This window comes from Coptis chinensis, chromosome 3 (assembly GCF_015680905.1).
Source record: "Coptis chinensis isolate HL-2020 chromosome 3, ASM1568090v1, whole genome shotgun sequence".
NCBI classification, from domain to species: Eukaryota; Viridiplantae; Streptophyta; class Magnoliopsida; order Ranunculales; family Ranunculaceae; genus Coptis; species Coptis chinensis.
This window is the reverse complement of record NC_141458.1, coordinates 99,324,843-99,346,628: the sequence shown is the minus strand read 5'-3', so window position 1 is coordinate 99,346,628 and position 21,786 is coordinate 99,324,843. Positions and strand designations below refer to the sequence as shown.

The 21,786-nt window shown below is 38.2% G+C and overlaps 1 long non-coding RNA gene and 1 pseudogene across 1 annotated transcript; both read left to right on the top strand.

Moving 5' to 3' along the window:
* The window catches only part of LOC147512084 (nucleotide pyrophosphatase/phosphodiesterase 1-like), a 99,062-nt pseudogene extending 78,649 nt beyond the window's left edge, over positions 1 to 20,413 (top strand).
* LOC147512085 (uncharacterized) lies at positions 7,486 to 8,092 on the top strand. Its single transcript, XR_015217134.1, has 3 exons — positions 7,486 to 7,622; positions 7,790 to 7,852; positions 7,936 to 8,092. It is a non-coding gene; the product is annotated as an uncharacterized LOC147512085 (long non-coding RNA).
* Positions 20,414 to 21,786: the final 1,373 nt, after the last annotated feature.

Sequence of the window (21,786 nt, the reverse complement as noted above, 5' to 3'; positions counted from 1 at the left end):
AAGCTTCCATAAACTTGCCTAAGAAGTCTGAAAATGATGTATTTATGAATTTCTGATATGTTGCCGGTGCATTTTTTAGACCAAAAGGCATTACCTTATAGCAAAATAAGCCTTGGTCTGTTATGAAAGTTGTAAGTTCTTGTTCATCTTCAGCTAATGCAATTTGATAAAATCCCATTGAGGCATCCATAAAAGAAATATGTTTAAACCCTGAAGTGGCATCAACCATTTCAGAAATACGATCCAAGGGATACGGGTAAACAAGACATTTTTTATTGACATCAGTAAAATCAACACAGATTCTAAGTTTCCCATTTTTCTTAGGGACTGCTACTACATTGGATATCCATTTCGGATATAGTACAGGCCTTATAAAATTAACACTTAGAAGTTTGTCGATCTCTTCTTTCACTTTGAGCTTTCGATCGGGAGCCATTCGGCGAGGCTTCTGACGGTGGGCTTTTGTGTTTTGTCGATATCCAGCCTGTGATATGCCAGTGAAGGATCAATCCCAGGCATTTGTTTGACCATCCATGCAAACACTGTGCAATTTTTCTTCAAAAGCTCAATGAGTTCATCCTGTTTCTTCTTGGAAATTTCTGCAGAAATAAAAGTGGTTTCTTCTTCCTGGTTGCCGATCTGTACTTCAAGAAGCCTGTCGATGGTCGGGGGGGCACCTAAACGCTGCTCCATAGCATTTACCCAACCAATGGAATTCTGTAATTGCTATTTCCCCCCCATCGACATTTAGGATGGAGTTGCCCTTGACTTCCGAATCTTTATAATCTTCGAGTACAGACTCATGGCACTTCAAAGCTGCTATTTGATCACTTCTAACTTTGCCTACCATACCATCACACCAGAACTTGATAGCCTGATGGAAAGTAGAAACGATAGCTCCCATTGAGTGGATCCAATCTCTTCCCAGAATGACATTGTAGGAGGAGTTACAATCCATGAGAAGAAAATCAATTGTAACTTCCTTGTTCATTAATGTCACCGGAAGAGAGCATCTACCAATTGATTTTCTTCTTTGTCCATCCGAAGCTAATGATAGGATTTGGATCGGGAACTATCATTTTCTCAGGGAGATTGAGTCCTTTGTAACAACGCTTGTAGATCACACTTGCCGAACTACCTGTATCGATCATGATTTTCTGCACACGATGAATTCCAACAAAAGCTTGGATTACAACAGCATCATAATGAGGGTGGTGCACTCTTATTAGATCATTATCAGTCCAACATAAAGGTCCTTCCTCATAAGTCTCAGTACCCATACCGTGGAGAAAATCATATCCACTATAAACATAGTGGTGGCTGAGATCAATGATCTTGGAGTGATTGAAATTCTTGCGCTGGGTGTTAGACATTGAATCAACTCTGGCATGACTGACTTTGATTACATTGTGTGCGGTCACGACTAAAGCTTGTTTTGTTTTACCCAGCACGTAATCCTGGAGCATACCCTTCTCGATCAAACCTTGGATTCGACCCCTTAGAGATCGGCATTGTTCAGTTTCATGACCAAAATCATAGTGGAATTTGCACCATAGTGATTTGTCACATGTAGCCTTGGTATCTTCGGAGAGGGGAAAAGGTGGAGATAAGATATTCTTTCCCTTAATCTTCTCATAGATAACAGCATACTTCTCGTTGAGGGTGGTAAGCTTTAACTCGGGAAGTTTCTTTTGTTCTTTGCCGTTCCATTGTTGTGGCCTACCATCACTCTTGGACTTTTGATCGGATGTTTGTTGAAACTTCTGTCTTTGACTCTGTTCTTGCGGCTTGCTTATTCGATCCCTATCTCTGTGAACTCGTGCCGATGCATCATCTTCAACTCGAATAAACTATTGAGTTCGAGAAAAAAGTTCATAACGAGTTGTTGGGACGTCTTTTACAATAGAGTTGTAAATGCCGTCCCTATCATAATTAATGCCTTCCTTGAAGGCATAAATGACAAGAATATCATATGCATCTGGGATTTCAACAGCCGCTTTCCGAAATCTCGCAACAAACTTACTGAGTTTTTCTTCTTTTTGTTGTTTAATACTGAATAGAGAATCAATATGTTTCGGTTCTTTCCAGTTGTGACGAAAATGCTCGGCAAACTTGTAAGCCAAATCAGTAAAATTGTGGATGGATCTTTATGGAAGCATGTTAAACCATCTCATCGACTCAATTCCAATGAGTGTAGATGGGAATAACTTGCAAAGAAGAGAATCGTCGAAAGTCCATAAGATCATCTTGTTTCTGTAATTAACAAGATGCATTAAAGGATCTCCATCAATCTCACCATACTTCTCAAATTCTGGCTGCTTAAAGTCCTTGTGATGAACGGTTGTTTGGATTCGGAAAGAGAAGGGAGAATCGATACCACTTTCTATAGCGAGATTTCGAATTTTGTTTTCTCGTGACTCCTTATCATTAACAGCCTTCAGTATCATCTCATGGAGACGTCGTTCAGAAAATGGAACATTCTCTCGACGATGGTCCCGACCGAACTGTGGACGTTTTGGCCAAGATTTCTTCGGAGGAGGGGGAGTGAGTTCTCGTCGACCCGTCCATGCAGGTGAAGGTGACCGAGCCAGTAGTGGAGATCGGTTCCTTCGTCTCCTATGGTGAACATCGGGAGAATATGGACGGAGTGCTGGACTGTCACAACCATTTTCTTGACCTGTTGCAAGTGAGTCTCCATCTCCATTGCTACCATTGTCAACATACTTCGGCCGACAATGAGCTCTTGGATTAGGACTACAACTTGAGTGATTAGGTTGTGAACTGGAACTGCCCGGTGAATAGTGCTGCTGTCCAGATCGGCGCATATTGCTGTTGCGACGAGGACTTGCAGTGGCTTGCCTACCCTTCTTAGAGCTTGGGGTAAGGAACTTCATTGGTTTTTCGTTGGTTGGGCAGTCTACCTTGCCGACCTATATGGATATTTTTCCGATCTCCCTTAGTATGGTCCGATTTGGCTAAACCTGTTTTCTTCATGAGATCTTTTGTGAGTTGGCGATCCCTCACAGGGTGGTCGGCATCAAGGTCGGCAAAGGAGTTTTGGGATTCGCTTACGATTACACTGGAAAGTGTGGGCTTTCGGCGTTGCACATTCTGTTTGAAGCCTTTCGTAAGCGACTCGCACGGTTTCTCTTGGTGCGGGAGTTTGTGCTTGGAGTCTTTAATAGAGATGCTTCAGTGTTCAAACGATCCCAAACACTTTTTGTCATGGACCCTGAATCATCTTCGAGAAGTTGACACAGCTGTTTCTTCAGATTTTTATTCTTGCTCTCCAATTGTCGGAGACGACGGTCGACCTGAGTTGATGGATCGGATACATGAATACCCACTCTCTCAGTCGTAGATGGTCGAGGTCCATCGGACTTGGAAAGTGAATTCCCAGCAGAAGGTGAGTGTTGAACTTGTGAGGGGGAACTTTCACCGTTGTTGATTTTTCTAGAAGCCATTGACGTAACTTTTGTTTGTGGTTGAGGGTAGGAGCACAGACGGCGCCAAATATGTTTCAGCAAGATTTGCCAAAACACACCAGTTGAGGGTAGGAAGTAATGTTTTTTTGGAGATGGTGAAGGAGATGGTGGTTGGGGAAATATGAGACTGGACTTCGGTTTTGAAGTTGCCTATGTACCCAAAGATATTTCTTGGGATCAAGTCTCGATTGCGTAGTTCTGGAAAAATGACGAAGGTTGGATTTTATAGGTAGGATCGGTGATAGTTACTTCCTCGTTCCAATATTCCAATCGTGGGATGAAGTTGGAGAACTGGTGGGAGATGAAGTTAGAGAACTGGCGGGAGAACTGTCGTGGGATGAAGTTGGAGAACTGGCGGGAGAACTGTCGTGGGATGAAGTTGGTGGAAGTTGTTTGACTTGCAAAACATCGTGGGATGTAGGCTTTGAGCGTGGTCTTTTTTGTAGCATGGACTTTGAGTGTGGGCTTTATATTGAATTGGGCTTTTATTGGGCCACATTTGTGGGGGCCGGAACAAATACCATACTGACCCAACTGTGGTCACAAAGGAAAATAGTCATTGCAGTTGCTTCTTCGGGAATAGCAGCTCTACTTTTTCCAAGTGGAAAGACAGCGCATTCAAGATTTAAAATCCCAATAGAAATTGATGAGTACTCAACCTGCAATATAAGTCAAAACACCATGCTGGCCAGACTTATTCAACGAGCTGATCTTATAGTCTGGGACGAAGCTCCTATGACCCACATGCATGATTTTGAAGCAGTAGACAGGACGCTGAAAGATCTAATGGGCAAAGAAAATGAAAACAAGATCTTTGGAGGTAAAATTATTCTGCTAGGGGGAGATTTCAGGAAGATTTTACCTGTCATTCCAAGAGGTACAAGGGAATTAATAATTGCTTCATCAATAAACAGATCACATATTTGGCAACATTGCAAAGTCTTCAAGCTAACTAGAAACATGCGCTTAGAGAATGTGGATTCTTCATTGGTGTCAGATTTCAGCAAGTGGGTATTAGACCTCGGAGAAGGAAACTTGCCTGCCATTTCCATATTCGAAGGTAAAGAAAAAAATTGGATCCAAATTCCTAATGATCTTCTTATTCCCCCTGGAAATGACAGCATAAGTGATATCGTGTCAAATATTTACAAAGATTTACCATCAAAATACATGGATGACAAATACTTCAGAGACGGATGCATTCTGCCACCTACAAATGAGTCTGTAGATGATATCAACTCCCACATCCTGTTTTCTTTCGAGGGACAAATGCGTGAGTACTTCAGCGCCGATTCATTAAGCTCCATATCTAAAAATATTGAAGAACAGTATGCAGTATACCTAGTTGAATTTCTTAACACAATTAAAGGATCTGGTCTTCCAAACCATAAGCTGGAGTTGAAACTTGGCACGCCAATCATGCTCATTAGAAACATAAACCAGAGCCTTGGTCTTTGTAATGGAACGAGACTTATTATTATCAAATTAGCTCCAAAGGTCATTAGAGCAAAAATTATAACAGGGAGCAACATTGGCGGGGAAACTGATATACCAAGGATAGAGACAACTTATAAGTGCATGAACTGGCTTTTCAGTTTGAAGAGAATACAGTTTCCAATAAAGATTTGTTTCGCAATGACAATAAATAAAAGTCAAGGACATACATTGAAGCAAGTGGGGGTATACTTGCCTAAGCCAGTTTTCAGTCATGGACAACTATACGTTGCAGTATAACGAACAACTACATGATCAGGACTGAAATTCCTAATCAAGAAAAATGGTGACGAACCAGAAGGATACACTCAGAACATTGTCTACAAAGAAGCATTCAACAATTTACAATGAGGTAAAAAATATATTAGTTCAATCTCAAATTTTCAATTTTTAACTTCATATAGAGAGAATTGCTTATTAACTAATTAATTTTTTTATTCTATTATAGTGTAGAGGACCAGCAGCTACTATGGAGACATTATTCACATTCGCTATCTTTTTTTTTATTCTCTTTTGTTCTTTATTGGAATATACACAACCATTTTCTATATATGCCAAGTGTTTGAAATCATTACAGTTTATTACTTCATTGGACATACCTTTGTTTTCATTTTATATTTATTTTTTAGTTAATTATATTAACTTTGAAAAGATAATCTCCTACTTATCTGTTCTCGGTCGATCTAACATTATATAATGTTGCAGCATTTAGACATGACAACTCATTACAGTTTGATAAAGCAAGCCACCAAATTAGTTAGGAATTTGAAGCTCAGAGTAAGAATTGATAGAAGCTGGGACCACTATCTGGTTGGAAATGAGACATTGTTAAGTAAGGATATGATCCTCATCGACGAAAAAGTAAGTACCACACTTATTCAACATCTCTTTTATCACTTTAAGATTTATATCAATTATTTTTTTTTTTCATTCATACAGGGTGACCAAATCAATGCGTTTATACCTATAGAGATCTTATCCACAGTTTAAGGAAAAAGTTCAAGATGGTTCAGTGGTACATTTGGAAAAATTCACCGTTAAAAACGTTAGGTCTTACTGTCCCGTGAACAATAAAAACAAGATAACATTTGAGAAGTATACAACCATGAGGAATATTTCAGATGAAACATCAATTCCACGACAACTATTCAGCTTTGTCGATTTTAAGAAATTAGCCCCACGAGATAAGCAAGACGAATTTCTTACTGGGAATTCTAACATTTTTTTTTTCAAAGTACATTAGTTCGTTTATTGGTAAAATTTTCATAGGTTTACCAATAAAGTTTACCTTATTAAGATGTCATTGGATTCTACAACAACATCGGTGAATTGCAAAAAAATGTTCACACAAGAATGGGACAATCAAATAAAAAAGCAATCTACATTGATAATGAGAGGTATGTTTTTTCTTATTAATGATACTCTACTATTTAATAAACCAACTAATCACCAATGGTATATTTTGAACTCTGTTTCCTTATTTGTTGTTAGAATGGAATGCTTGGAAATTACTTTCTGGGGAGATCGGATTAAACAAATACCACAAGTCCTAACAAAAAAAGGCCCAAGAGATATTATAACTGTGACTTCAACAATAGTCAGATTGTTCTCAGGTACATCTATCTAAATATGTACATTCAATAAATTTGAGTGATATGTGCTAATGTATGAAGTTATTGGGCTTCAGGTAAATATGTACTCCAACCAACACCAGCGACAAAGGTGTATATAAACCTGGAAACAGATGATGCTCATACTTTAAAAAATAGATAACAATTACTTATTTAACAAGAAAAAATTATGTACATACTTTAAAGTTTATGACATATCTCTCATGTAAAATGCAGTTCAAACAATCCACGGGCAGAGTTGCCAATTTCAAGAAAAAGGCCATCTACCTATGCAACAGAGGCAATTCGAGTGAAAAATTTAGAAGAAATTGATACATTGCTAAGTACTTCATCAGTGGTAACTTCCTGCCTTTATCCAAGTTCATGTGTAATTCTTTTTTTCAATTATTGTTTTACTGTTTAACAAAATTTGAAATTATCAATGTATAGGGGAAAAGGTACAAATTTAAAGCAAAAATATCAGATATTGACAACAAATACAACTGGCATTACAATTGTTGTGAAAGCGATCAGTGCAGAAGAAAAGTATAACTAAAATATCCAGAATGGTGGTGTGATTATTGTTCCATTTTAATGAAAGAACCAACAAAAAGGTATTGTAACAAATATTATTAAAAAAAAAATACAAATATTATCATAGAGACTAAAGTAATTACATTCTATGCAGGTACAAACTCCAATTTGAAATAGAAGATTCAACATGCAAAAAGTTGATAACATTGTTTGATGATGAGGCCGAATATTTGTTGCAACGTCCTTTGGATGAACTGTTGAAAATTGAGAAACAGGTATTAATTAGCTTTAACTCTTTAAAATTATATTTATTTACAAAAAATCTCGCACAATGATATTAAAATATTCTATGCATGAAAATGGCTTCGACTTGGTTTCTGAAATATTAGAAGAACTAATTGGCAAGGAATATGAATTTGAAGTCAGAATAACAAAGTACAACTGTGAAAATGGAAAAGATAGCTCATTAACTGTCTCAAAATTAGACAAAATTGAAAAGGTAAGTACAAATTTTACTGTTGGTTATAATGCATTGTTAAAATTTTACTGTTGCAGTTTATTGCCTAAGCAAGCTGTGGAACTTTAGCTTCCTTTCATACCCCAGTAATAGTCATAGCTAACGTTTTGCTCTACTACTAACCTATTCAATTACTATCTTAAAAACAGGGCATCAAAATCAAACAAGAGGATGAATAACCAAATGCCAAAAAACAATGTGTAGAAATTCAGGTAACATACTTATTCCCTAATACTTGGAAATAAAATATTGAAATAATAACTAATAATGAGATTTAAAATTATTCTTACTACAGGATTGATTGAATTCATAAGGCTTCTCATCAATAGAATCATGACGTAAACGAAGGAGTGCGGAACGACATACGAAAATACACTCAAGTTATATGTTGAAGTTGCTTTACTTATATATTTTTGTTATTTAAAGGGATATTATACATACATTAAACTCAATATTTGCTCATTGTCTTCCACTTAATTGAAAGTTCTTTACGATCTCATTATACAAGATGTTAATTACTGTGTACCAATATGTTAAGAACATTGTTTCATTATACAGGAGGGTTTCAGGAAAATAAGTCTTAAGACTACTTTTCTTTGTAGTCTGTATATAGGTTTCAGGAGATTTAGTTTGTGCATCTATATATATGTTTTGTATAGGTGTGCCTTGTAAGCCGGACATTGTTTAGGATCATGGAATATCATTTGATGATGATCGCAAGAAATCCCAGTGTAACTACTGTAAAAAAAATTGTGACGTACGGTGGTGTTAGAAGACTTAAACTACACTTGGCTAGGACATGCACCGATGAAGAAAAGTCTAAGCTGGTTCCTGTTGAAATGCATCGCACGATAGGGAAATTGTTGGCTGATTGCGAGTATCGACTATTTCTAAAGGATGGCCAAAATAATCACAGGGAAAATTCGTGGATTGGTCCAGTGGTACTGCTGCAGGTTTGCTTATTTAAACATCTTTCAAAATTTATATGTCAGACTTAGAAATATCTATTTGATTAGTTTAATGGGGATAGTGTGCTTACAGTCTTCTTGATAACCATTGTATTGTAGGATATTTCATCTTAGTGAAGTTAGGAACTACTGAAGTTTATCCCTTAATATATAACTATATTATCTACTTTTACTGAAAGAGAAAAGAAACTTGGGAACCTACATGTTGTAATAGGAGAGTTTTCGACATGGTATTTTGGAAGGGTGTTTGATAAAACTTAAAATTAAGACTGTGTTGTAAAATCTTGATTTTAATACTCAGGAGGCATTTGGTAACCAGCATAGTTCATAGGTAATTTGCTGAATAAAATTAAATGGAGAAACTTAAGTCAATTTCGTGCGACTTATTTGGAGAAGGATAAATAGTGAACTAGATGGATCGCAACGAAAACAAAAGTCTTCTTCCAACTAAAAATGATTTCATCTGCCTGACTGTTATAAGTCTTGAGGATACTTACTGGAGCAAATTAAGCATTCGAATCACAGACTGCTTTCACCTTCACATATCATTGATTTATCACATGGATACCATGCTAGATAGTTTCCAACTCCAATTGCTGAGTTACGTCAATAAGTCCTCCTCTTTCGTACAACTTGGACTGTGGATACCATAAGTCACATTGATGCTAATTCAAGTTATACCTATCGCTATATGCACTTACTAACTTACTCAATTATGCAAACCTGGAAGGTTACTATAACACTGAGGCAATTGCATATGCTAGCCTTAGTTAATTATAGAGTTAAGTAAGCAAATGTTGCATTATGGACTAAACGCTGAGCTGTTTTACAAACTTTTAAATGAAGGCTGATACTTTGTTTACCTGTCTTCTATGACATATTACAAGTCTATTGAGAGTAATTGTCTCTATGCGTCAATGTGCTGTTATTACGTTGTATTACGATACTGGTTTGTGTTTTGCTTCTTGGCTCAGTATCACTGTCATTCTGACATATTCTTTTCTAGGGTTTACCCTTTGTCCTAGGATGTTTTTTCTTTGTCATTATATCTCTACGAATATCCACTTCAGTTTATGGGTTAAGTATAGTGTTGTGAATATAACACTGCGGAAACAACATTACCCACTACAATAGATCAATCCTACACAAGGATCGATCCTTCTTACTAGACAAGACTTCAACACCCTCCAAAGTAATCCCAACACTTCTCAATATCAAATAACAAGTATCTAAAGTAAAACAATTAATATAAAAGAAGAACAAACCACAAGACGAGATATATCGTGGTTTGGCAATTTGCCTATGTCCACACTGCGAGTTCCAAGCTTTACTAGATGTCCGGAGTAACAGATTACAAGTCTCTCAATTCACTCACAAAGAATGAACACTCAACTCACAAAGAATTGCTCACTTATAATCTCTCTCTTTCTTTGTTTTGGAAAAGTTAGGTTTCTATAGAAAAAACCTATACTTATACTATTTCAGAAAACTTCTGAAAAAGGGCAAATTCGTGATGAAATAAGGTGGAGCGTCGGGTCACGCTTAAATCATTGGAGGTCGCCAAAGACATGAGCGCGGGTCGCACCTTGCACAGGTGTAAATGGAGCGCTAGTCACGCCCTTCACACCAGAATGAGAAAACATCGTTTTTCTCTATAATTCTCCACCTCGGTGAGGTTTGAACACATAAAACCGAGCCGAACACATCCAGCAAGAACACATCCATCCAGAAACTCGCAATCCATCCGCCCCTAAGGGCCATGCCCACAAAGGGCTCTATCAAGCATTTAGGATTTGGAGCAAGTCCAAACAGTGTTGGAACTTAACTCCGGTGACAACCTTAGTCATCATATCAGCAGGATTGTCATGGGTGTCCACTTTCTCAAGTGCTACATCACCATCCTCAACGACATCCCGTATAAAGTGATAACGGACATCAATATGCTTGGTCCGAGCATGATGAACCTGATTTTTCGCTAAATGAATAGCACTCTGACTATCACAATGCAAAGCAACACTGTTCTACTCAATACCCATATCATCCAGAAGACCTCGAAGCCATAATGCCTCTTTCACTGCCTCTGCCACTGCCATATACTCTGCCTCAGTAGTAGATAGAGTAATTGTAGCCTGTAACATAGACCTCCAACTAACCGGTGCACCATGCATCATAAAAACATAACCAGTAGTCGATCGTCGTCTATCTAGATCACCTGTATAATCTGAATCACATATCCACTGACATAACAAGTGCCTCCACCATAAACTAATCCTACATCCAAGGTACCCTTTAAGTACCTTAATACCCTTTTCACTGCCTCCCAATGCTGCTTCCCAGGATTAGCCATATACCTACTTACAACACTAACTGCCTGTGAAATGTTTGGGCATGTGCACACCATAGCATACATCAAACTGCCCACTGCATTAGCATAAGGAACATGTGCCATATGCTTTTGTTCCTCCACCGAACTAAAAGAGAACTTAGCTGAAAGCCTAAAATGCCCAGCCAAAGGTGTAGAAACCGACTTTGCATTCTCCATACCAAAACGCGAAAGTACTTTCTGAAGGTATTTCTTCTGAGATACAACTATCCGTCGATTCTGCCTATCTCTGTCAATCTCCATGCCCAGTATTTTCTTGGCTCCACCTAAGTCTTTCATCTCAAACTCAGAGCTAAGTTGGGATTTCAACTTGTCTATCTCCACCATGTTTTTGGAAGCAATAAGCATATCATCCACATAAAGCAGGAGATAGATGAAGTCATTACCACGAAGCCTATGAAAGTAAACACAACAATCATACTTACTTTGGGTGTACTCATGTTGCATTATGAACGTGTCAAAGCGCTTGTACCATTGCCTGGGTGATTGCTTTAACCCATACAGTGACCGATTCAATTTGCATACATGATCTTCTTTCTCAGCAACGACAAACCCTTCAGGTTGTCTCATATAGATCTCTTCCTCCAAGTCCCCATGCAAGAAAGCAGTTTTCACATCAAGTTGCTCTAACTCCAAGTTGAAGTGAGCAACTAAACTCAATAACACACAAATGAATGTATGTTTGACCACCGGGGAAAATACCTCATTATAGTCGACTCCTTCCTTCTGTGAAAAACCCTTTGCTACCACTCTTGCCTTGTACCCAGTACTATCAGACTCAGGAAGGACCTCTTTCTTTTTGAACACCCATTTACTGCCGATAGTCTTTTTGCCCTTTGGCAATAAAACTAGGTCCCATGTGTGATTTTTATCAAGAGATTCCATCTCTGCTTGCATAGCTACCAACCAATCTCTATAATGAGCATCTCTAACAGTTTCCTTGAAGCTATCTAGCTCATCATCTTCGATATTCAGTGCATATGCCACTAAATCCACCTGACCATACTGTTTTACCGGCTTCTCGTGCCCATACTTGTGCACTTCTTTAACTTGTCTCTTTGGCCTAGGGTCAACCAGTACAAGTTGCGGATGCTCTTGCTCTTCTTCCTGTTGCTGTGTGGTTTCATGATTTGGTACCTCATCATGATCTAACCAGTCATCTACTGCATCAAACAACTCAAGCTCAGTAGCTTGAACTTCTATAGACTCACCATTCTACCCAGCTACTTTCGGCTTACTGAAAGATAACAGAAAAGTCTCATCAAAGGTAACATCTCTGCTAACTAGGAACTTGTGGTCTTTTAGACACCACAATCTATATCCCTTTACCCCATTTGCAAAACCTAAGAATATGGCCTTCTTAGCTCTAGGATCTAGCTTGCTTTCCCTCACATGGTAGTAAGCTATCGATCCAAACACTCGCAAAATACTATAATCAGCTAAGTTACTTAACTACACCTCATAAGGTGTCCTGTAATCTATAGCTGGTACTGGTGACCTATTGTACAGGTAACACGCCATGGATAACGCATCTGCTGATAATCTTTGCCTGGGACCGGCATTAGACAACAAACATCTCACTATTTCAAGCAAGGTTCTATTCATCCTCTCTGCCATTCCATTCTGCTGTGGCATGCCCTCGATCGTCCATTAATGCGGCAATTCCCCATTACAAGACAAAACTCTTGGAAAGGTCCATAGGTATACTCAGTACCATTGTCAGACCGTAGTGTCTTTACCTTCCTATCTGTGCGATTCTCAACCCTTGCCTTCCACTTCTTAAATGTCTCAAACACTTTATCTTTTGATTTCATCATATACACTCACACATAGCAAGTATGATCATCAATGAATGAGACATAATAGCGGTTACCTCCCTTTGAAGCCACCCTGGAGGGTCCTCAAACATCCGTATGCATATAGTCAAGGATGCCTGTTGTCGTGTGCTTGCTTGACTTGAACTTGACTCTACACTACTTACCATAGACGCAATGCTCACAGAACCCTATACTTGGCTTCTTCAAATTCTTCAAGAACCCTCATTTGCACAACTCAGACAAACCCTTTTCACTCATATGCCTTAAACGCATATGTCATATCTTAGTACACTCAAAATCATTACTACATGCACCCACTACTACATCGCTTATCACCGTACTACCTATCAGAGTATATAAGGTTCCATGTTTTTGACCCTCCATAACAACTAAAGAGTCATTAACAATATTTAGGACTCCACCTTCGCCCACAAACTTGTGGCCTTTGGAATCCAAGGTACCAAGAGAAATAAAACTTTTCTTTAGCTCAGGAACATGTCTCACATCGGTTAAAGTCCTCACTACACCATCATACATCTTGATCTGTATAGTTCCAATTCCTATCGTCTTACAAGCAACGTTATTACCCATCAAAATGGAACCACCATCAATGCTCTCATAATAAGTAAGTCACTTTTTATTCGGGCACATATGATAAGAACATCCAGAATCAAGAATCCACCTTTCGGTCATATAGTCTTGTGTGGGCACACAGAGACTGAACTCATCCCCTTCAAAGCCTGAAGCATAACTTGCCTCAATTTGTGCCTTACCTTTCTTCTGACTATCTCTCTTGTTCTCTTTCTTCGGGTGAGGACAATTACTTACGTAATGTCCCTTTTCATTGCAATTGTAGTACTTTACATGTTTTAAAGGCTTCTTTAAGTTGGACCTAGAATTCTCATTACTTGTAGAATTCTATTCATACAAATTTCCTCTTGCCACTAGCCCCTATCCTGCATCAATGCTATTCTCAACTCGTGTCTTCTTCATCAACTCATAAGAAAGAAGCGCAGTTTGAACTTCGTCGAGATCTACATCTTCTCTGTTCATAAAGTTAGTCATTAGATGCTCATAGCTTTCTGGCAAAGAGAATATTAAACATGCCACTTGATCCTCATCATCCATCTTCATGCCAACATTCAAATAATCCGCTAGGCATCGACGGAACTCACTAACGTGCTCTTGCATCGTTGAACCATCCACCATCATGTACCGATAAAGACGCTTCTTAAGGTACATCTTGTTAGTCATGCTCTTGGTCATATACATAGACTCTAGCTTGAGCCAAATATCGACAGCGGTATCTTCTCCCATCACACTATACATAACCTCATTAGCAAGACACAACCGGATTGATAAACAAGTCTGTAGATCGAACTCTTCCCAATCATCATCACTCATACTCGCCGCCTTAGATTTAATCCCATTTAAAGCCTTATGCAAACCTTATTGGATGAAGATGTCCTTTACTTGGATTCTCCAAATCCCAAAATTATTCTTCCCATTAAACTTCTCTACTTCAAACTTAGCATTTGACATCTTGGGAGCCATTTTTTCAAGTTACACACAATAACCCAAACAAAAAAAAACTTTAACTCAGGAATTTAATCGAACACCTTGTCTACACCAATTTCTAGGTCGTAAACCTATGCTCTGATACCAATTGTTACGAATATAACACTGTGAAAATAATGTTACCCACTATAATAGATCAATCCTACACAAGGATCGATCCTTCTTACTAGACAAGACTTCAACACCCTCCAAAGTAATCCCAACACTTCTCAATATCAAATAACAAGTATCTAAAGTAAAATAATTAATATAAAAGAAGAACAAACTACAAGACGAGATATATCGTGGTTCGGCAATTTGCCTACGTCCACATTACCAGTTCCAAGCTTTACTAGATGTCCGGAGTAACATATTACAAGTCTCTCAATTCACTCACAAAGAATGAACACTCAACTCACAAAGAATTGCTCACTTATAATCTCTCTCTTTCTTTGTTTTGGAAAAATTAGGTTTCTACAGAAAAAACCTATATTTATACTATTTCAGAAAACTTCCGAAAAATGGCAAATTCGTGCTGAAATAAGGTGGAGCGCTGGTCGCGCCCTCGACCAGGCAAAGTTGAGCGCGGGTCACGCCTTGCGTGTAAATGGAGCGCGGGTCGCGCCTTTCACACCAGAATGAGAAAACATCGTTTTTCTCTACATATAGATATCCAACTATTGTATTATTATTAGGGTCGCGCCCTCGACCAGGCAAAGTTGAGCGCGGGTCGCGCTTAAATCACTGGAGGTCGCCAAAAACATGAGCGCGGGTCACGCCTTGCCCAGGTGTAAATGGAGCGCGGGTCGCGCCTTTCACACCAGAATAAGAAAACATCGTTTTTCTCTACATATAGATATCCAACTATTGTATTATTATTAATTTTTATGTGAAGGCAAACATTTGTTACTATCGTGATGAAATTGCTTCTTCTAATGTAACAAAATGTTGCAGTGGTGAGAAACCAAAAGCCAAGTGTGTTGCAGATGCCATTTCTGACAACCGGGTAGAGTTGGTGCATCTTCCTTCTGCTATTGATCTTAATGTGCCATTGCCTTTGAAAGATTACTCAACATGTGATGGATCAGTAAGCTGTACTTTTTATGCTAATTGTGATTGCTTGATATTTTTAGTCGGATTCAAGTCTTAATGAATCCACAAGTCATAGTTCCAACATGCAGCATAAGCTGCAGAGCAATTCACTGTTACTTTTATCTTGGTTCTGTGTGCTTTGTCGGTTGAAAATGTCGTATGTGTTGTGGGGGTGCTACCTTAGTGTCAGATTTTGATCTAATTATTATGGTTCTTAGCTGGGCTATTAAATCGTTGAGTACTCCCCGATTAATCGGTGAGTATTCGATACTCGCTGTTTAGCCGACCTGACTAACAATTTAATCCCCGATCACAATCAGGCTCAAAAACTCCCCGAGTACTCGGCCAATTAGTCTCGATTAGCCGAGTAATTGTGTTCACTATTTCAATGTTAAACATTGAACTCAACATTTCGCCGATTCGACCAACCCTCGATTCTGTAAAGTTCTACACTTTAATCATATTTATTTTAGTTGATTGAGTGTTTTAATTGTTTATTTATTGATTGGGTTCTTAATTGGCTTCATTATGTTGGTATTTCAAAGTTAAATATATTTAAGCTGAGGTTAGGCAGACCTCCACCTGTATTGATTTAACCTTTTCTTACATACTTTTGTCCACTCACATCATCATTTATAATATTCTGCAATACATGATCTAGTGGAGGGACAAATTGAATTAAAAGATTACAACTACCCTGAATTAGAGATGCTAAGTAATCTTCCGCTCTGTTTACCTCTCTGTACACATGGGAGAAGGAAACAAAGATAAACTTTTCTTTTTTCTTTTCAATGGCTTCCAGAATATCCCAACAGTACCAAGGTGGCTTCTCCAACTTATTGATAGCCTTCACTGCCCTCAAAGAATCAGTTTCCACCTCTACTTCCTTATATCCCTCTGACAGACATCTCTGTAGACATATATCAATGGCTTTTAATTCTTGAATGAGCACTAAGTGCATTCCTCCGCTTCCACTAAAACAAGCTAGAACACTGCCGACTTGATTTCTTATTAGACCACCATGCCCTGTCCCATTGGTACTCAACGCACCATCAACATTTGCCTTCACCCGATTTCCAAGTGGAGGAATCTAGAAACAGTCCGTATATCTTGGAAACTTCAGTTGGATATCTATATTTAACCGATGAAACAAATTCCTGGCAGTGATGGACTCTTTAATTTCCGGTTTCAGAACTTGCAGATAATTTCTTACCTCACTTACCAGTTTGTCAAATATCGTCCTAGCTGATTTAAAATTTGCCTGAATCTGCGAGAGTTTCTTTCCTTCCATATGCTATCCACAGCTGTACAAAAGAAGACTTTATAGATTTCCCCCACCTCCTCATTCTTGCAGAGTCTTTGGATCGAAGACCATTCTCTGTTTGCTGATCTATTATCCGTAACTATGCCCAGCAGTTGCTTGACTCTGGTAACAATCTCCCTCAAATAAGAGCACTCAAAGAACAAATGCACAGAGAACTCTCTGCTGTTACTACAAAGACAGCAAGCTGAAGAGGAAATGATTTTTCTTTGTACCAACCTGTCTTGAGTAGGAATGTTGTTTAAGAATAGTTGCCAGGTAGTAAATGAGTGTCTTGGCAGTACCCATCTTCCCCACACCAGTTTATGCCATCCTTTCGTTTCTCTCCTCTGAGTTAGAGCATCGTAGGCACTGTGAGATGTGAAAAGTCCACTCTGATGTGGAGTCCATACGATCTTATCAGCTGGCAGATGCTGATTAATCTCCACTTTCCTAATAGTTTCTTTCAGCGACAATGACTGTAAACCATTAACTTCTCCATTCCACCTCCCATTTTCAATGAGTGCACTCACTTTTGTATCATCAGGGAAATTCCACTCTGCTTTAGCTTCTTCGTCTTCTATCAATGGTGATCGATCACACCATATATCATGCCACAATAAGACGTCATTCCCATTTACAATGGTGTATTTTATGAAATTTTTGGCCACTGCTCTTGTCTTCAGAATACTACGCCATGTCCACGAGCAATCTTGTGGCACCTTCATAGTCTAAAAGTGACTTGACTTGATGTGTTGCTTCCACGTCCAATCAACCCATATTGTATCTTCTTTTGTTACCAATTTAAAGATCAAACCACAATACGCACCAATATTCCATCTATGCAAGTTCATAAATCCTAACCCACCTTCTTCTTTTAGCTGACAAACCATTCTCCAACTTGCTTGGTGATAGCCTTTCTGGTTAGAACTTCCAGACCATAAGAACTTGACACAGATCCTTTCAACTTGCTCCAGTACCGTCTTAGGTAAAATGAAGGTTCTAGCCCAAAAGGTATGAAACGATAACAGCACTGATTGGATTAGTTGTACTCTTCCTGAATAAGAAAGCAGTCTCGATTTCCAGTTTGTAATCTTATTTGTTACCTTCTCCACAAGAGGCTGACATTCCCTTATGCCTAACCGAGCCGAGATGAGTGGTAAACCAAGATATCTCACTGGTGGTTTAACCAACTCCACCCCCAGTATAGAGGCCAAGGATACAGAATCTTGCTCATTTAGACCACCTGCTAAGAGAGTTGTCTTGTACTTGTTGATCTGTAAGCCTGTAGCTTTTCCAAACATGTCAAGAGATTCCTTGATTGCTTGAACAGAGGAAGCCTCCCCTTTATAGAACATGAGCACATCATCCGCAAATGCCAAATGGGACAACTTCACCTACTTGCATTTTGAATGATATTGAATGGATTTATCATCAATCTTTTGCTTGAGAATACAACTGAGAATCTCCATAACAAGCACAAAGATATATGGAGATAGAGGATCTCCTTGACGAACTCCTCTTCTTCCAGAGAAAAATCCTTCAGGAGCGCCATTTATCAATACAGAGTAGGAAGGAGTTGAGATGCACATTTCAATCCATTTGCATATGTTAGGTGGGAAGCTGAAAATCTTCAACATAGATTTGATAGCCTCCTAACTTACCATATCATATGTCTTCCTGATATCCACCTTGATGGTACATCTCGGAGTACCATTCTTCCTTTCATAACCTCTGAGTAGCTCATGTGAAAGGAGAATGTTATCTTGGATTGATCTGTCAGGGATGAAAGCAGATTGATTAGTCTGCACTAGGTCATTGATAACAAGCTTTAGCCTATTTGAAATGATTTTAGAAAGGCATTTGTATGTAGTGTTACACAATGCTATAGGCCTGAAATCCTCAACCTTGGAGGGATTGCTGACTTTTGGTATGAGACATAGAAAAGTAGCATTAACACCTCTAGGACATCTACAATAAGCAAAAGCATTTAAGATAGCCGCAGTGAAGTCATGACCAACAATAGACCAGCATCTCTTGAAGAAATATGGAGTGAAGCCATCAGGTCCTGGTGTTTTGTTGTCCTTCAACTCAAAAAGGGTTGATCTGATTTCCTCTGCTGTGACCTCTGTATCAAGACTAAGTTTCATCTGATCAGATACTGTGTCTCTGACCTGCAATTCGTTAAGGAACTCCTCTTCATATATCTCTCCTGCATCTGCTCCAAGCAAATCAGTGTAATACTCCAAGATAGACTTGATGACTTCAGCTTGGCCAGTGAGAGTATCACCTTGTGAATCCTTCAGCGGTTCTTAGAATAGTTTGACTTGATGACTTCGGAGGTTCTTAGAATAGTTGTGTGTAGGGTTGCCTGGTTAGAAGATTTTTTGCTGGATGTGATCAGAGTCAAACTACATTCACACAGAATCTGGTCAATTTTAATAAGTCTTTTCTATTAGATATGCTTTCACTCCCTTAAAATGGTTATCTCAGAAAATTAACCCGCATGACCAAATTTGACTTCATCAGTTATATGCCACACGCCAGCACATATCTATTTAAGTTTACCATTTTTCAATTTTCATCGTAAGGGAATGTTACCTATAGTAATTATGTGGAATATATGGTGTGTCCGTGTGTATCGTGTATGTTAAGTGTGTGTGCTATCTGTACTTATGTAGGTAACATCGTGCTATATATAAACCGTCATTGCATGATAACAACCGTATCGATGGCAATGTATCAGCTATCACCGGTGTACCGGTAATTTCAAATTCAGAGTACCAGACTAATCGTGAAAGTTCAATGCAAATTGCAACTATAATGAGCTTGAGACGATCACTGAGTAATTTCATTGGCCTAATCATTAATACTCTGACACAATGTTCTCTACATGCCAAAAGTGGTTCTCAGAGACAGAGACCAACATACTGCTTCCACTAACGCACGCCAAGACCATCAGTCCATCAGCTTCACTGGCTGAGGCCTCCTACATTGTACATCATTCCTTTTGGTATTAAAGAGCATTGTCTTATCTAAAAACGATTGTGAACCAAAGTTATTTCAGGCAATTATCTATGAATCCATTTAGAAATCTGACAATAAAATCGATTGTTGTGTCAAGGAAAAGAAACTTTAGTCCGAATCAAATCTCAATCCTCCAGCCCAAACATATACCATGGGACAGGGTAGTGTATATAATAATTGCTCATATACATACATCATATATATGTGAAGCAATTAAGCATCAACTTAGAATGATCCTTGAGCAGAATTTTCTTAAAATACCATGTGTGCACCGACTACTTTTGAAAAACCAGTGCGAAGCTCGGTTGGCATACTAGTCTCCAATAATAGGACTGCTCGATGAAGGGTTTGTGGTGGAGCGGAGGAATTTGAGCCAGAGAAGATGTGCGGGATCTCATGGTTACGATAATGCTTACTTCTCTATGAGGTCCATCTTTATTGGCCATGGTCCTCGGTTTGCAAGAGGTCACAAGATTCCATCTTTTGAGAATGTTGAGATCTACAATTTGATTACATCGATTCTAAATATACAGGGCGCTTCTAATAATGGCACAGCTCCATTTGTGAACTCTGTTCTCTTACCAAACAGTTATGAGAATGGAGGTTCTATAACTTCTATTGCTGTCTAGTTGAAGTACTATAGTGATGCTGGTTTGGTCTGTTCTTTTGTAGTAAGCTTCTGCTGGGTCTTTATCTCGTGAAGATGTACTTCTTCACTTTGTAATGCAATTTCCTTGTGTTATTCTATAATGCATTATGTAGAACCTAGTCTGAAGGTTTCTTACCAAATGAGCTATGCCGTAATAAGGATTATTACTAGTTCTATGTATGTTTGTGTATTGTATCTTGGCATGATCGACTTGATGTCCACTCCAAGACTTACTATGTATGTTAACTTGGTGTCCACTCCAAGACTACCATTTGTGTGTAGGCATTTCCATATTGGTTTGTAAGGTTTTAATTTAATTTATAATTCCTAATTTCTACTAATATAAATAAATAAAAAGTTATACTCACCAATCAAAAATAGGAGAAGAGCTCCTCTTTGCTCTTTCAGCCCGACTATTTTCTTCAAAGATGCAAAATCCAAAATCATGGGAAAATATAAAATATAAAATATAAAAAGGATCAAAACACCTAGAAACAAAGATTCTAAATTGTTTTTATATAGTGAAGTTGATGGGTTTTTACTATTATATTAGGTTGAATGAATAAGTGAAAGATACCTATGCAATGATGGTGACTATCTTCTAGTTTGTTGTTGTAAGTTTTTAAATGGTTTTGGACTTTTTGGGTGATTTTGTTTGCTGGTAATGAAGGACTTAGACTGAGTCCAATGGCTCCCTATCCCTTTAAAAGTAGAGCTAAAGTCAACAGATTTTACTCTCTATCATTAATTTTCTCTTTATATATACAAAGGATTCTTCTCTATATCTATTTTAAAATATATATATAGAGAGTAAAATCCTAGTAAATATATATATATATAAAAAAATAATGATAGAGAGTAAAATATGTTGACTTTAGCTCTATTTTGTTGATTTTAGCTCTACTTTATTGACTTTAGCACTACTTTTAAAAGGATAGGGAGCCATTGGACTCAGCCTTAGGTTTAACTCAGTTGTGGTTCTACTAGAAATGGGGTTATAGGGCCTTTTAACTTTCACTGGATTAGGGAAGGATGGATTTTTCTCAACTTTAATTTATATGGGTTGCTGTTTGATTATATTTCCATTGGGTGAAGTGAGTTATGGAACGTTTCTTTGACCACATTTATATGGGTTGTTGTTTGATTGTATTTATCAATATTACAATACTATTTTTTTTATTTTGGTTTTTTATGTAAAAATGTGGTTTAAGATGCTAATCGATAGTGTGCAACGCGGTACAACAGTTGCGCTGGTAGTATACTAGTATCTACCAGCACTAGCCGATGGTGAACAAATTTGGACTCTGCCATCTCTCATGAATATAAAATATTGCTAAGTTATTTCAACTTTGA